Here is a 17,396-nt window from a genome sequence, read left to right as displayed (position 1 = left end):
AAGGTCTTGTTGACATTGCCTCCATGACATCTATACTAAATTATCTTTCTGGCACACGTGGACCCACTTGATGATTCATTACACGCATGTACTCCGGCCTATGACTATCATTCTCAAGAACAACACCAAGAGTATTTAATACTGGGTGCTTACGTTGCACACTACATTGTTCGCTATGAACACGCTACATCTTAGGAGAGTTTATGCCTACCTCTTCCATTGTTAAATTAGCCAAATCAGTAATCTTTTTACCGGAGGTTGTGGCAACCTCCCCATTGTAGAACTTGTCTTGTATGCCCTCAAGTTGCGGACCAGTTCCCAAGTGATTTCCTATAAGAAATGCATTATAGTTCGAGCTTTGCAAAACTACCAGGGGGGATAAGTCTACACCAGTAGAGATTCAAACAAGGAAATGTGATTTTTTAATCCCACACTTGCTCTCATGCTAGAGTGCTTTGTCTCAGCCAAATTTATTGTCGACACAAACAAGCCATCCTCATTTTGCATAAGAAACCATGACCCCCAATGGAAGGACCTAACATCCCACCATGCTAGCCAAGTTTCTAAGAAAGGAATCTCTCCTTTCACGGCATGATAATTTCTCCAAAATTTTTGCAATTCTTGCTTGCACTATTTTGCGGCCACATTCATGGGGCCTTTTTTCCATTTTCTGCACAAAATCTTGTGCTCCTCCTGAGAGGATGCACATATACATTTCTTTGTGTGATTGAGAATGCTCTATTCCCTATGGAAAACACAAGATCTCTCCTTGCCCTGCATGATCTTTTTAGCACCACCATTATATACAAACCTCACAACTAACCAATGAGCACTAGACTCATCGGCCCCATGAACCCTCGAAACCCTGGAGTTCCAAAGCCACACTTCTTCACCACAGCATTCAACATTTTCCAAAACTCAATCTGTGCATATCTATCCTCCACCTTGAACTCACATTTCTATCCTCCACCTTGAACTCACATGTGGCTATTGTCAACAACTAATAGATGAAAGGGTCATACACACATGGGTGCCCATTGTAGACCATCCTTGAACTCAATGCACATGGTCAAAGTGAATCCACATCTCTTGTAGATTGCCACCAAGATGCATTATATTCACAAGGTCCAAGCCACCCCTGGTCTAATAGTGGACATTTTAAATACATGCCGTTGGTGTGTGGTGTCTAGTTGATTAGGAAATAGAATGTTGTGAATAAATGGATATCTACATCTATTTTTTAGATCCAACACTATATCCAATCCCTTTGCACTAACCGAACTTGCCCTTTTTGCATCCTCTACACACTTTTAAACCCTCCAGAAAGTGGAGTCACATAGCCAAGAGCACTTTAAGGTCTCTATCTCCAAACTCTGCATTATTTATAACCCCATCACCCAACAACATTTGCATAACAATGTCCTGGGCCATAGTAACCCCTAATTATTTTGGAGTAGTGAAAGGATTGAATTGTGCATGCATTACAATACTGCCCTCCACACTTCTTTTTGCCTGGATGAACCCTCTTCATAAGGGTGTGAAAACATAAATGAATAGCACATATTGTGGTTGAGAAATGGTCACTAGGTATGTAATAGTAGATAACTATTAGACAAGTCCCTATACACTCTGGCATTTGACCACAATGTTTGCAAGAGAGACTTCCATATTCAGGAGACCAACAAGCACATTCTTTTAAGTCTTCCTTTCCATTGTATCAAGTCAGGGTTCATTATTCTAAGTATGGGAAATCAAGATTCAAGCATTGCAAATGACCCCCACACCTACTAAGCCTAACGGCACCAACAAAACAATCTGATGTGCAAGTAATGTATTCTATCCAAACATGACCATCATGCTTTTGATCCATACCAATCATTGTAGAACCTGCTCTACATAGAGGAGGCTCAAAGGTAATATATCCATCATATGAAATGGACAACTCTTCCACTTACAATTCTTCTTTTGCACTACACAAGGCACACATGCAAGCTACTATTCACCAGTAGGTTCCCTATCAAAGCCAACACACTTTGAATAGCAATCTTTTGTGCATGTCCTACAAAGAACACAATCATCATCAACAAGAACAATTGGAGCTTTCTATGTGCCCTAATCAATAAACACTTTATAGAAGGAATAAGCATTTGTATCAAGAATGAAAGCACAATCATTTGTATTTTGTGCATGTCCTACACAGAAACACAATCATCATCAACAAGAACAATTGGAGCTTTCTGTGTGCCCTAATCAATAAAACCTTTATAGAAGGAATAAGCATATGTATCAGGAACAAAAGCATCTTCTCCATTTGAAAGTGTAGTTATTTCTATCTTCACCTTCTCACTACCCCCCAGAGATAATGGCCGAAGTGTGACAAAGCATCCCACCAACTCAAAGTGTAGAAGAATATCAGCAGATAACAATATCTTGCCTCATTCATATAACATCAAGTTTTTGTCTAGGCACACAATCGTAAACATTAATATCCTTAGCCATTTAAAATTCTTCAATATGCTAGAGCAATGAGAAATCACTTGCAAAAGCTAACATTCAAAACTCAGGAGGTCATTTTTTATTTTTAATCACATAACAAACTATGTTAATTATCGACACAGTAAAGATAATGATTCCACTTTACTTTAGTCATGGGCTTTAAAGTGCAATAATTAATTTTTCATTTATACTCATCCACATTGACAGTTGTATCAAATGTTTGATTTTTTTGTTATGATTGCCAGGCCAATTAAATCCTAGCAAAAATCAGCTTTAATTCAGTAGATGGGCTTTTAAAATCCCACAAATTGCAATAATTAATATTTCATTTATGCTCATTCAGTAATGATCGCCCCAAATATTTGTTGTTTTGTAATGATTTTCAAAATAATTAAATCAGATCTTCAGTGAAAATAGAAAATCTCAATGTTAGGGTACATTGTTGGCCCACCAAGCAAAAAATCAAAACGCCATCAAAACATTAGCAAATTATATGAGTATCTAGCCAATAAGCCAATATACTCTACTTGACACGTGTGTCCTCGTAACTTCACATGATTTGTTATGGTAACACTCACAAGACCCCATGAACATTAAGCGTATAAACCTACCCTTTGAGAAACCTACCCACCACGAACATTAAGTGTATAAACCTACCCTTTGAGAAAAATTCACACCTACTAGTTGTGCTTACACTTCACAAAACTTCATAAATGTGAAGCATATAGTCATGTCCTTTGTTGAAAAATAGCATGTATTTGGATCCCCTAGCATTGCTCTTATTCCCATTTATCCAAGGAAATATGAAAATCTTTGTTATGATTTTACACATACAATACAATCACATACTAAATACTATCATAATTAGTAGAAAAATTACAAACATACATCTATATCTCCAAACATACCAATTTAAGACAAATAGACATGTGCCAAAAGATTCCACACATTAGGGCTTCTTTATCTTTCAATATGTGAATTGACTTCCCAAGTTACGTATTGATTAGGGCATTAGAGTACTTGCAACATCGGTAAACGCTTCACTACCTTCTAAGAAAAGGAAGGAATCAATAAATCATTTAGACATACCAAGTGTAAATTTTACATGGTTCCAAATATAGCAAACCTAAAATATACCCTATTTTCATCTAGTTTGCCTTTGATCTAAAAATCTGATTTGCAATTGCCCTATCTTCTTTAACACAAGGCTAGCTTGCAACCAACAAGGAGGTCACTAGCATTGCTTGCTACAACAACGAGGTCCAACAACATCATGAGCGCACACGTGCTATCAATTGTTCATCGCCATCACCATCGACTGTTCATCTCCAGGTTAGCCATGTTAAAAGATTTTTTCACAATTGCTATGTTAACAAATTTTCTCGCCATCATTAAAATATTTGAGAACTCTCTTGTAGTCTGTGCCTACAACCTTGCCTTGGTCATGTCTTGGCCTTGGCCATGGCCAAAAAAAAGATGGGAAGCAGCATGCGTCAATGCATGCTACTTTTCATCTTTTTTGGCCAAGGCATGGCCTGCATAACCCCTTGCCTTGGCCATGCCATGGCCAAAAAAGATGGGAAGTAGCCTGCATCGACATGGGTTGTTCCCCATCTTTTTTGGCCATGGCCAAGGTAAGGGGTTATTCAAACCATGCCTTAGCCTTGGCGCCATGGCCAAAAAAGATGAGAAGCAGCCCACGTTGTCGATGCGGGTTGCTTCCCATATTTTTTGGCCATGGCCAAGTTCAAATGTTGCTATCCATTCTCCTAACACCAACTTTTTCATAGCAAAGTGTACCTTAGGTGCAACAGGTGAGGGTGATTCTTTAAGCATAGGGGGAGTGACTGGTTTCTAAGGCAAGGGATGCTGTTTCCTTTTCCTTAGGTTCCTTGGGAGCAGTAAGGATATTCCTTGTGCATTTTGCAATGCTTTTTGGTCATGGGATTGGTTGGCTTATTGGTCTTCTTCTTAGGATTAGCCTTAGCCTTAGCTTGCACTTATGTGATTGCCAAGGCTGGGCCTTACTACCGGGTTTGGCATTTAGTACTGAATAAATGCCCATCATACGGAGCGGTGTACTAGGGCCATCTTTTCCAACATAGCTGGCTAAAGGGCAAGGTGATTAGTGCCGCATCATAAGAAATGCAATGGAGGTATTGCTTCTTCTATTGTGGGTTTGGAACTTGAGGTTGCAAGTGGTGGGATAAGTGTGGTTCTTGATAGCTTATGTGAACATTCAACTATCCTATGTGGGGGGCCAATGGCAAACGGTGGACATTGGGAAAGAGGGTGGAGTCACTAGGCCCTTATGGCTTGCAATGCTTGCATGCTTGAATAAATTGGCTAAATGTGACCTCTTATGTCCATTAGATAGAAGGAAACCTCAGGTTCTAACTCTATTACCTTAAGTGTCCTCTACTTCATATGGCTCATATATGAGAGGTTCTTCTTCCCATCTTTTCTTGGCCATGGGCAAAATAGATGGGAACCAGCCCACGTTGATGCGGTCTGCTTCACATCTTCACCCATGGCCAAGGTCAAGGCATGGCCAAGAAATTGCATAATATAAAAGATGAACAAAGACTCTCTTGTTTGATTACAAAATATGATCCTCTCCTTGAACAATGTCTTTTGAGAAGAGAAATTGAATGGAATTTAGAAGGATGTGAGGGGTTAGATATTGCTTCAAGGAAGAGGTGATTACTAAATGATTTGTAGAATGCATGAGAGAATTCAAGGCCTTTTGATAGAGCCCTAAATGGTCTAGTCGGTATGACTTCCACTAATTTTTCTCACAAGGCATCTATGGTGTTGACAAGCCATGGCCATGAATAATATAATATTTCTTGATTCCAAATGCCAAAGTCCATGGACTCTTAGACAATGTTTCTTCTCTTAAGTTAGACTTTCAACATGAGGGTTACATGGAGGAGAAGGGGGTTTTTATAGTGCCCTTGTGTACATCACATGGGGAGGAGAGCATGGTCACTAAAGACATTGAGCAGAGTTGGGATGAGCATTGGAGGGCTATCAATATAGAGTTTGAGAATGACACAGCTCATAGAGACGAGCCAAAAATCTTAGCTGGATACATGTTTTATGTCTAGGAGGGAAATCACAGGACGATGGCATGGTCATCAATCATCACAGAGAAGTTCTTTGACACAAAGAGTCAGCATGTGAAAGTCTTTTGCACAGTCGTTAATCCTAGTAGGAAGGTCACTAAGATTGCGTTGTTGACGGGCTTCAAAGAATTAATATGTGTCTTTTGTGTTTCTTGATATTTTTAAAGTGTGGTCTATGTTTGGGTTGATTATCAAAATTTTACCTTCTCATTTTGTTTTTATTGTGTAGTCTCTCAGTGCATGCCCTTGTGGTGCCCTCCCTCAGAGACGAGATTATCAACACTGCAAATATTTGCACGACTAACTCTCATGATTATTTGAGAAAGCTTTCAAATTCAGATGTGAAGTGGAAAGCTTATGCATAATGTAGGTTTTCATGTGCATTGTTGGATTGCTAGTGTATGGATTGTGTTCTGCTTCCTTTTGAGTGCGCGTGTTTGGTCAATGTAGGTGCAATATCAAAATGCATTGGAGAAGAAGCTTGGTCCTTTCAAACGTCAAGTTTCTAATGAGGAGTTTGCTAAGTTGGATAAGAAAGAAAGTGAAATAAAAATTACTTAGATAGAATAGGCAAGGTATATTTTTGGTGGATTCTTTGACTTCTATCTTGCAATGCATGTCTTGAAAGTCATTTGTCACCCAAGATTTCTTTGGCTTTAACAGATCTTGAATATTTTGGATCCAAAGTTGGGTGATGAATGGAGGAAGGCACTAATCTCTTTGAAATGGAGTGAGGATAGCTTTTTTGTTGGAGAAGCTGAATTTGCTAGCTTTGTGTGATGTGAGCACGGATGTGAGGTTGCGATGGATTTCACTTTTTGAAGCAAACAAGACTATAAAAGCTATGTTTACTCTTCTCAAGGTTGACCACCACGAATATACAATGTGATCTTCCAACTTCATTGGCTTTGTGGGTGGTTTCTTTTAATGATTTATCATTGCATATGGGATTAGTGATTTATCATTGCATATGGGATTAATGTGTTTTGGTATGCTATCCTTAGGTGGCTCCCTAGAGAACTTGTTCTGGATAAAATCCAGAAACGTTCTCTAGAGATTTTAGCAAACTATGTGTCCATCCCAGAGGGTATTGTGTTGCCATCTGATTAGACACTCCTAGATTCCTATGAGGAAGCAAAGATAGAAGAACAGAGATAGATGTTCCTATTGGTGATAAAGATTGAGGTTCGTTCAAGAGACAAAGAGGTGAAGGCTCTAAAGAAAGTGAATATAGTGCAGATTGCCACACAGCGTCTAGTGTTCAGGTACATACAACCTAGCCTCTCTCTTTAGAGCCTGCTTTGTATAACTTTGTATATTGGTTGTGTTTTGGTATTATTTTGCATACAACCTAACTTTGCATTATTTTTTCAATAGATATTTACTCAATTTGAAGGAGATCCATCTTTTGGGTGGTTTTCATGTCTAGGCAAGGCAGTGGATCTCTATGGCTAATGTGGAAACCACCATGTACCCTCCAAATTTCCATTTGACCTTTGGGAGTTGGATAATTGTCCATGGTGGTTGGACACGGAGAAAGGCCATGTCCCGAAACGAGAGAGAGAGAGAGAGAGAGAGAGAGAGAGAGAGAGAGAGAGAGAGAGAGAGAGAGAGAGAGAGAGAGAGAGAGAGAGAGAGAGAGAGAGAGAGAGAGAGAGGCCTTCAAGACACATTCTATGATGAAAAAGTATGCATCGAATGATCCCCCATTGTTAGAACACTATTCTGAAAGCAATTGGTGAAAACTTAATGTGAAGTATATTTTTTATTCTTCCTGAGTTTGTTTGGGGCTAGCAGGTGAAACAAAAAGAAAGCAAGTGGCTAGTGTTGTTGAACTGCTTCTAAACCACATTGATGATGAAAGAGGATGCATCGAATGATCCCCCATTGTTAGCACACTGTTCCGTAAGCAAAACTTAATGTGAAATATATTTTTTATTCTTCCTGAGTCTGTTTGGGGCTAGCAGGTGAAACAAAAAGAAAGCAAGTGGCCAGTGTTGTTGAACTGCTTCTAAACCACATTGATGATGAAAGAAGATGCATCGAATGATCCCCCATTGTTAGCACATTGTTCCTTAAGAAATTGGTGAAAACTTGATGTGAAGTATATTTTTTATTCTTCCTCAGTTTGTTTGGGTGCTAGCATGTGAAAAAAAGAAGAAGTAAGTGGCTAGTGTTGTTGAACTACTTCTGGACCACATTGATGATGACTTGTTCAATGAGGATGATTTGGCTTGTAGTGGTGAGTGGATGGCTTCCTGCACTCGTAATTTTTGTGAACATTGCATCGTAATGTCTGAGTGATGGTTTTTTGTTATTTTGTACTCGTGTAGATTCTCTTTCTTCATCAACATCTACTTTGAAGCTTCGCCAAACCTTTGTTTTTTTGAGAGAGCACAATTTATGCTTTGATGGCATCTCTCCATACATGGCGGTTCACGAGACGACTACATCGTGATCAGCAAGGCTTTTGCTAGTAGTGGGCAAAGAGACCCATTGTACACATGCATTACGAGTTCTTCACAAAGAATAAGCCTATGAGTGGTGTGTACACTAGAAAAGGAAAGTAGGTGCCATGGGTGGCAAACTTTATTATGTTGGACCTCCCGTTTGGAGGGATTCTCCATGGGAGTGCACAGAGGCCTCCATGGTATATGTTCATGGAGGACCATGTCTGTTATTATGGTCTATCTTTGGCGGTTGCTTCTCTTTTCGACAATGGTTGGTTAGTGGTGGTGTCCTCCTTTGGCAGGTTAGAGATTTCCTTGAACTCAATTTCTGTCACGTAGGCTGTAATGCCTGTGACCGACGGCAGACCGGATGGCCATGTCCGGGGTTCAGTGGGAGAGGACGCCCATGCGGAGTCATGGGCGGCCAGGCCAGTGTGGACGGCAGGCCACACACTATATAGCCTGGGGGATGAGGGGCAATCCTCATTCTTCCTCTATGGCTGGGTGGTGAGCCAGAGGCCGTCCCCTCTTGTGGTAATGCCCGTAGCGGCGTTACGGGAATGTAACACTGGTATCAGAGCGTGGTTCGATGGGATTGTCAGAGCCCACGCGTGACCGGGGGACCGGAGCCCACTCGATGGTTTTCGACCATTCGTCTCCTTATCCTTATCTCGAATGGAAGGTGTGGATGGAGGCAGCCATGGAAGAATGGAGGGGAAGAACTCTCTCTCTCTCTCTCTCTCTCCCCGTCATTCACACACACACGAAGGAGCATCGCAGGTAAGCTCAATTTTTGTTTGCGTTCTTTTTGTTTTCGCGTTGAATGGCTACGAATGCTGCGAAAACCTCTCCGTTGAATGCTTGCAATTTGAAACCTGTAGAGGTGGGGGGGCGCAGACCAACCCCACGAAAGGCGAGTGTGTGGGGGGGGGGCGAAGACCACTAACCCACGAGCCCCACGACTGCGTGGAAGAGCCTAGGGGGGGCGACTTGCATTGTGTGCGGGAATGCGAACAGCAGCCCCTTGTGAGATTGGGCTTGCCAGGCGGCCTTGGAAACGCGAAGCAGCAGCCCCACGGCTTACTCCAGCCCCCTCACGACTTGAAGATGCTGTGCCCACGACTGGCATGCTGTGAATGACCGACGCTACCAAACAAGGCTGTATAAGGCTTGAATGCCAGGCGGCGTCGGCAAGCGTGTGGAGAATAAATGGGAAGCTCGCGTCGGCGTTGAGGGCCTGCGCCAGACTCGAACTGTGCTGGAGCCTGCTTTAAGGTGGACACGGCTGTGGAGGAGACGAACTGGCAGGCGTTGACTTGGCTACTCCTACAGGCAGGCCAGGCGGCCCAGCCTTGAAGGCCAGCCAGGCGGGCAGCCAGGCCGGCCAGCCAGCCAACCAGCAGGCGGCGGCGGCGGCCAGCCAGCCAACCATGCGGCCTCGGCGGCGGCGGCGGCGGCGGCGGCGGCCAGCCAACGCCGGCCAGCCAGGGGCGGCGGCGGCCAGCCACCAGCCCAGCCACCAGCGCTGCAGGTGGCCAGAAAAACAAAAAAAATAATAAAATAAAATATTTTACTTGTTCATTTTTACTTTATTAAAAATGAAGCGGGCGGCCATGCCAAACGGCGGTGGCCAGGCTCCCCACGGGCGGGCGGGCGGCCATGCCCAATCGGTGAGGGCCGGCCCAGTCTGTTATTTTTATTTTTATTTTTTTTAAAAAAAAATTCGCATTGGCGGGCATCGGGCGGCCAACCAGGCAGCGACCAGAATAGGGCCTGTTGTGAACACTCCCCACATGGGCGGGCGACCACGCCCGAAGCGGCGAGGGCTGGCCCGGCTCGTTATTTTATTTTATTTTATTTTATTTTTAAAAAAAAAACACAAAACAACGGCACACCCCCCGAAACAAATCCACACGGCCGTCGTGTCGTGTGGCCGTAGTGCCTGTTTTCCACGAAAGAGACCCACCGCACACGGCCGTAGCGTCGCGTGCTAAGAGAGAGACAGCCCACGGCCGTAGTGCCGAGTTCTTCGAGAAAAAGACTTTCTATGGCCGTTGTGCCTAGTGAACAAGTCTAAAACCGTAATACCTCGAGAATAACATCTGTGGTGATCACACATTTGGTTCAGAGAACTAAATTGAAGCTGAGCATAGACTTAGTATTCACCATCAGTCACGTAGTTTGACTATAGTGTAAATCTAAAACTGTGGTGTGTTTTACTTGGGCTAAGAGGACCGGCAATGGCGTCAGTTGTGCCCAAATTAGACGAAGTGCTTATCACGAGAAATCTAGGTAAGCATAATTGAGCCGTAGTGCTCATAACCCTTCACAATCTTTTAACAGATGCTAGAAGATTGTGATAAACTTTGGCAAATGAGAACCATGTACAAGCGTAGTCTTGATGTGGTTATGCCTTGTGTCCAAACAAGTTGCTTACTGTTTGTAGCAACAAAGCTTTGGCCCGTAGAGGCAAGCTGGCCCTTGTTGGTAGTAACAAAATAGTGTCACTACTTGGGCCTAGAGAGTAGTGACTAATTTGATTTAGTCACGTACATTGCCTGGTAAAAGTAATCCCTAAGGTGTGTATTACTTGGGATAAAGGGGCTAGTAGTGCTGCTAGCAGTGCTCAACTGAATGGTTTATCTAGAAGTACTAATCTGAAAGATTAGCGTACGCCCAGATAATAATAGCAGATTTAGGATTGATTTGTACAAATCAAAGGTAAATCTGAAGGCGTATAGTCTTGAGATGTAATGCTCAATGCCCTTATAGAAGTGATCGAAGAAAACTATTCTTAAACTCACTAGCATGGTTTTCTCTTCTTTTTATTGCCATGCGTCGACATCCCACTGCTCGAGAGTTTGTGGTGATCTTTCGAGGGGGGAAAGAGCCTTTTTATATGTCACATCAATTGGTTTAATGGTAATTTGATGGTATGGGACATCAAATTCTCACGGAATCGATTGTAGTCTTGGTGGAATGGGATGCCAAGGCTTGTGCATGTAACTTGACTCTTTGGCAAGTCTGTATGTACACTTGTGTGTAGTGATAAAGTGTGCAAGATAAAATTTGAACTTTGAAAATTACCAAATATAGCCATAAGTTGGGATAAAACCCAGTTACAGAGTTCGGAGAAGCTCTAGGTAGCAAGACCATGATGGTGTGCTAGTGCTAACAGAGTGATTTAGTTCCGGAGTGATCTAAATCTAGAGGTTAGCAGTAAGACTAGTTTGGTTGAACAGTTTCATGCATGGGGGACGCCCTATAGCATTTTGCAAGTGTAGTCTTGCCTATGTTCAACATAAGTGTGCGATTGTGAGCACATTTTAGTTGCTACCATATGAATTTGGGAAATATATTACTTTCCTACATAAGCAATTGTAATATTGCATGACAGGCTATTTTGCTTACAAAGTTCATGTGCGTGTAAACCCTATAAGTCGTATGACCCCTGGTGCAGAAGGTGACTTTGTAATCCTCAAGGTTCCTACGCAGTCAGAAACCATGAAAACGGGAAAGTGTGATAAACTTTCTCCGAGATATTGTGGTCCTTTTAAAATCCTTAAGAAGATTGGGGACGTAGCATATAAACTTGAGTTACCAGAGAGTTCTCAAGTCCATCCTGTCTTCCATGTCAGTAAACTGAAGAAATCAGTTAACGGGTTAGAGAACGCAGTTTCTCCAGAGATTTGGTGGACTTGATAGAGCCACCAAAGATACCACATGAATCTGAAAAGATTCTATAGTATCGACAGACAAACCCGACAAAGTGTACCAGGAGGTACTTGTTAAATGGACAGATAGGGATGAGGAGTAGCAACCTGGGAACGCCGTAGTGCAATTTCCAAAAGGTTTCCCCAGCTTCTTTTCGAGGACGAAAACTCTTCTTAAGGGGGGGGTAATGTCACGTAGGCTGTAATGCCTGTGACCGACGGCAGACCGGATGGCCATGTCCGGGGTTCAGTGGGAGAGGACGCCCATGCGGAGTCATGGGCGGCCAGGCTAGTGTGGACGATAGGCCACACACTATATAGCCTGGGGGATGAGGGGCAATCCTCATTCTTCCTCTATGGCTGGGTGGTGAGCCAGAGGCCGTCCCCTCTTGTGGTAATGCCCGTAGCGGCGTTACGGGAATGTAATAATTTCCTATTCACTAACTATTTGTCGTAGGTTCCAACTTGGTCCTGGAGTTTGTGTAGGGGATTCTGTAATATAGATAGAGCCTAGGATTATATGAAATTGGAATGGATGAAGGAAAAGGTTATTGGGGGATGTGAATGGATGAATGTAAAAGGGGTCCAATGGTTAAAAAGTAGGCACATGGAAGGTGCAAGGGTGCACAAACCATGTGGGCATTTACAAACACATGAATGGCACAAGTGTGCATGCAACATGTGGATGAGAGCTCTATCTGCAAATAGATGTAACAAGCTCATTCTCTTAATGCAAAAACATGAGTATGTGATTAATCTTAATTCATATCTTAATTATCTTCATTAGTATCAACACCATGCTCTAAGTATGTCTTCTTCCATCTTTCATCCACCATAGCTCTCACTTTCTTTGGTTATGCACTCATACTCTCTTCAAATCTACATCTATTAACAAAGGCACTAACTTTTGGTTATGCACTCATACTTTCTTTAAATCTACATCTATTAACAAAGGCACTAACTCCCATGTTTCATTTACATCCAATGCTTCCATCTCCTCATTCATGGCATCTTATCATCATGACCACATCAAAACATCGATCATGTGCGAGATCACCGCCTACCACGTTACTAATGACAAGTACCACGTCATCGATCACAACCACCATGTCATCGATCATAACTACCACATCATCGATCTGACCACCATGTCACCAATAGACTACAACCGTCATGTTACAAATAACGATCGGGATCACGACTGCCATATCACCAATCATGACCGTGTCACCACCGATCATGGTCACCACGTCACCAATCACAATCGTGCCACATCACCAATCATGATAATCATGTCACTGTGATAAAGGACCACCACATCATCGAGCACACCTCTTGAATCACAACTGTGAAAACTTAAACCTGTAAAATAACGGTATAAGAACAAGGTTAAAAGAGGAAAGAACAGCTAGTCTAAAAGGTCAAAGCTTACCCCTACACATGTATATATCTAATTTAGACCACCCTTAGGCAGCCATTGAGACCTATACCACACATTGAGGCCTCACACTCGGGACTTCATACCCACATTGGACCAACACTATACACATGAGTCCTCCACTAGGTTTCACCAAACCTGTAATAACCCTAATGTCACCAATCTCAAGTCCCTTGCATAACACTAATTTTAACCCAATCACTTCTCAAATCACTTTATCCTTTAGTGAACAAAGTCTTTCCATGCTAAACAGTTTAGGAAGGGGGGTCTCACATGGGTTGAAAGATGTCCTAGGATAAGAAGGAGCTACACATAGCTTAAGGGATGCCCTTGAACATGTTGCCTAGGAAATATTGATGGTTCCACAGACCCATATGGTGTTTGATCAATGTTGTGATGCATTTGGAGCTATTGATTGCCCGTTTAAGGTTCAAGATTTCACATTATGCTTAATAAGCAAAGCCAGTTAATGGTTTACCACATTGCGGCTTGAAATCAAAGTGAATTTCAAAACTTTGAAGATAGCTTTTATCTACGAGTTCTTGAGACAAGGTCATTGGTGGTGTGCATCACGTCAATTGAGTAGAAAAATGAATGAAACTTTGAAGATAGCTTTTATACGGGTTCTTGAGACAAGGTCATTGGTGGTGTGCATCACTTCAATGAGCGGAAAAACGAATGAAACCATATGAGATATTATCCTTTGAATAAAAATTCTTGCTTCACGGTGTGAATCATGGGAAAATTTGAATAGATGCTCAATTGAAACGATGTTTTATGATGGGGCTAAAGAAAATGGCTTGCACAACTTGATCCTTGTATCAAATCTTGAGACCTTTGATCAATGTTACAAAGAGGCTATCCGATTGGATGATATTATGTTAAATGATGACCTAGAAGTGGAGAATCCCTCAACCAAACAAAGGGTTATAAAAAATTTTATTTCGGAACTCACTACTCAATAGCTTTACACTGCTTTGATGGGAAGAGAAATTTGGGATGAAAAAGAAGCTTCACAAAATCTGAAACCTCTTCCATCGGGAGGAATAAAGGCAATGTTTTTATATTGCAATCATTGCAAACAAGGCTATGAGACCACACTTTTCATGAACACTTGTGTAACCACAAACATAAGTTGTGCACCAACCTTGGTGGAGCAGTGTCACACATTTAACTCAGCAAAATAATGTTCAAATAAATCAGCACAAGATACAAAACCATCAAACCCTGCAAGTCCAAGAACTCACATTAGAAAGTCTCATGCCCTTGGCCCAAAAAATGAGACCAAACAAGGAGTAGAAATTGTTAAGGATGTGATAAGACTGTCATGTTTATTATCGTGGACCACACAAGATAGTAGATTATCCTATCTGGAATACCCCATCTCTGGCATCATCTGACAACACTTTGAAACCCCTATGTGAGCAATGTGTCTTACACCACTTATTCAAAGACTGTCTGAGACTAAACACAACAAAACTAGACACAATAGAAGCTTCACCGTACAATAGAAATTCAACATTGTTAGTGTGCATAATGGACGGCTAAACCACCATACCATTGAATGTGTTCACTGCTACAAGCTAAGGTGAGAACCAAAACAAAATTTGCCAATGCTGAAACTTCAAAATTGGTTGAGGGAAATGTTGTGACACATCAGACCAATGAGGATCCAAATCCCAAAAATTGAAACAAAAACTAAATGGAGACAAACAAGCCTCAAACCAACCAAAATCTTAATCGAAGAAAAGGGATCTAGAACCTCCGAAACCAAAAACCAAGGGTAAGTAAAAAGTAGAGGTCAAAACAAGCTCAAATGAGGATAGGAAAATTAAAACAATCTCACCAAAGAGACTGAAGTCAACTCAGAATCCACGAACATCCGCTGCGCAAGAAACATCAAAACCTACATTTGTGAACCTATTGATGCTGGTAGCAAAAAACAAGTTTTGCTAGTAGCAGATAAAGAGACTGGGATGCAAGTGCTACATGGAGGGACACAAATAAAGACCCAAAACAAAACTCTGCCTTCTGGCACCACATTGAAAAACAAGGGATTAGAAGCATGAGCACCCTTCCAACCAAATGAAGAAGAATTGACTCCACTTAATAATTTCAAGGGTGACACATGGGAGAGAATAATAAGACAAAGGATTATCAAATTCCCTTTCAAAATGAGCTAGATTTACTAAAGTCAACCTCTATATGACCTTGTCCAAAGTGGTGATTAGCCTCTACATCAAAAACTACTCTTGATGAAGACCCACCTTCTCCATCGAAGATCCTTTGTGATGAACACTCAAAATCTGCCATACCCCCAAAGAAGGAATCAATTCTAAATCTACATATTCAAGGTCCTCAAACAACAAATCCCCATGAAGGTGACCATTCCATTTATCCAAAATTTAGAGTAAGAGCCACATCTTCTAATGGAAGAGCTGCCATTATGTCTCAAGAACCTCATCTGCAAGTGTCACCATGGAAGCAGCAAGATCTCAAGAACCTGGTCTCCAAGTGTCACCATGGAAGCAACAAGATCTTAAGCACTAAACCTCATCTACAACAACCACTCCTAGAAACAATTCTCAATCACCAATAGTGGCATCAATGGTCAAACTCGTCTAACAAGAACCCAAGGATGAATATTATACTACAAGAAAAAATCCTTGATCGACATCACCAACAAAAGAAAAGCCTCACACCAAGGAAACCTCATCATCATGAATAGCCCCTTTATTGCCACCTCCACGACCCTTGACCATACCAACCAAGCTTATCACTGCAGTCGACAAAGAAAAAGCTATCATGGTGACCTCGTCAATGACAACCCCTTTTGCCAAAGTCCCTAAGTCTACAAAAACAAAAGAGATTCAACTCCCACTTGGATCTAGTAAACTCCAAGACATAGCCTCACAACATTGGCAGCCCTTCCTTTATTAAAGACCCCAACCTCGTCCTTCATTAATGCTACCATAACCCAACACTAAAAACTTGCTAACTCATATCAAAATAGGTACAAAAGCCTCGAGTTCAGCAAGAAAAGCTCACTCTTTGCGGCCTTTACATTGAATAGCTTCACAACCTCACAAGTTAACTACTTCCTTTCAATCCTCTCCAACTATTTCACTGGACTCACCCCTTTTGTACTTCATTATGTATTAGCTTGACCAATGGTCAAAGATTTGGAGTTTGGAGTTAGAACTTTAATATTACAAAGATATTCACAAGGGGCAAGTAGCTCACATGACAACTACGTTGTTAGGATTTTATTGGAAGTGTTGTCATAAGGTATTCATAATGATAAACATACCTAATCATCACATTATGTGGAGTTTCTTAGTAAAATGCACTTATTGTTAAGACATACCTACAACACTCTTGAGAGTTAAAAATGTTAGCATTTAATTTCCTAAGTTAGGACAACAAAGATGCACTTCACCCTTGTGTGATAGTGAGTGGAGCATGTAGTATATATGTTTTACGAACCCTACAACACTCTTACGAGTTAAAAATGTTTAGCATTTAATTTCCTAAGTTAGGATAACAAAGATGCACTTCACTCTTGTGTGATAATATATTTCAAGTATTTAGCTCGCAAATAACGAAGTGAATAGATCATGTAGTATATATATTTACAAAGGCAATCCCCAAGTAAAAGTTTAACTCATTCAAAGCCTAGTTGGGTGTTCATGACATGCATTCTACTGACACAATAATGGGTCACACATGATGTGACATAACGTAGTGATCGACCACGATGTGAGGTTTGCATCATGTTCAATGGTTTATGTATAAATATATATATGGATGCATTAGGGCATCTAGGCTTGGCCCACTAATTTATAGCTATACATAGATATGAGTATAGATAGTTAGATAGGACACAACAGTTAGATAGGACACCTGTGACATATTCACTATAGTTGTTTAACAATTTAGGTCATTCTACTACAAGGTCTACTTTAGAAGCTCCAAACACTAGGCCAATTCACTAAAGTGAGTACATAAGTGAAATATTAGACATTCTCCTTGTAGATGAAGTATGTGAAGAAGAAGAACTTGACAATTGATCAATGCCTCTATGCATTGTCCAAGCAAATCTACATCAAGAATATCAACATTGATTTGATTATTCTTTGCCTTGCAATTAAGTTTGGTAGACCACATCTAG

Source organism: Cibotium barometz, chromosome 10 (assembly GCF_041138505.1).
Source record: "Cibotium barometz isolate CiBa-2024 chromosome 10, ASM4113850v1, whole genome shotgun sequence".
Lineage (NCBI taxonomy): Eukaryota > Viridiplantae > Streptophyta > Polypodiopsida > Cyatheales > Cibotiaceae > Cibotium > Cibotium barometz.
Note: the sequence above shows the minus strand (reverse complement) of the source record.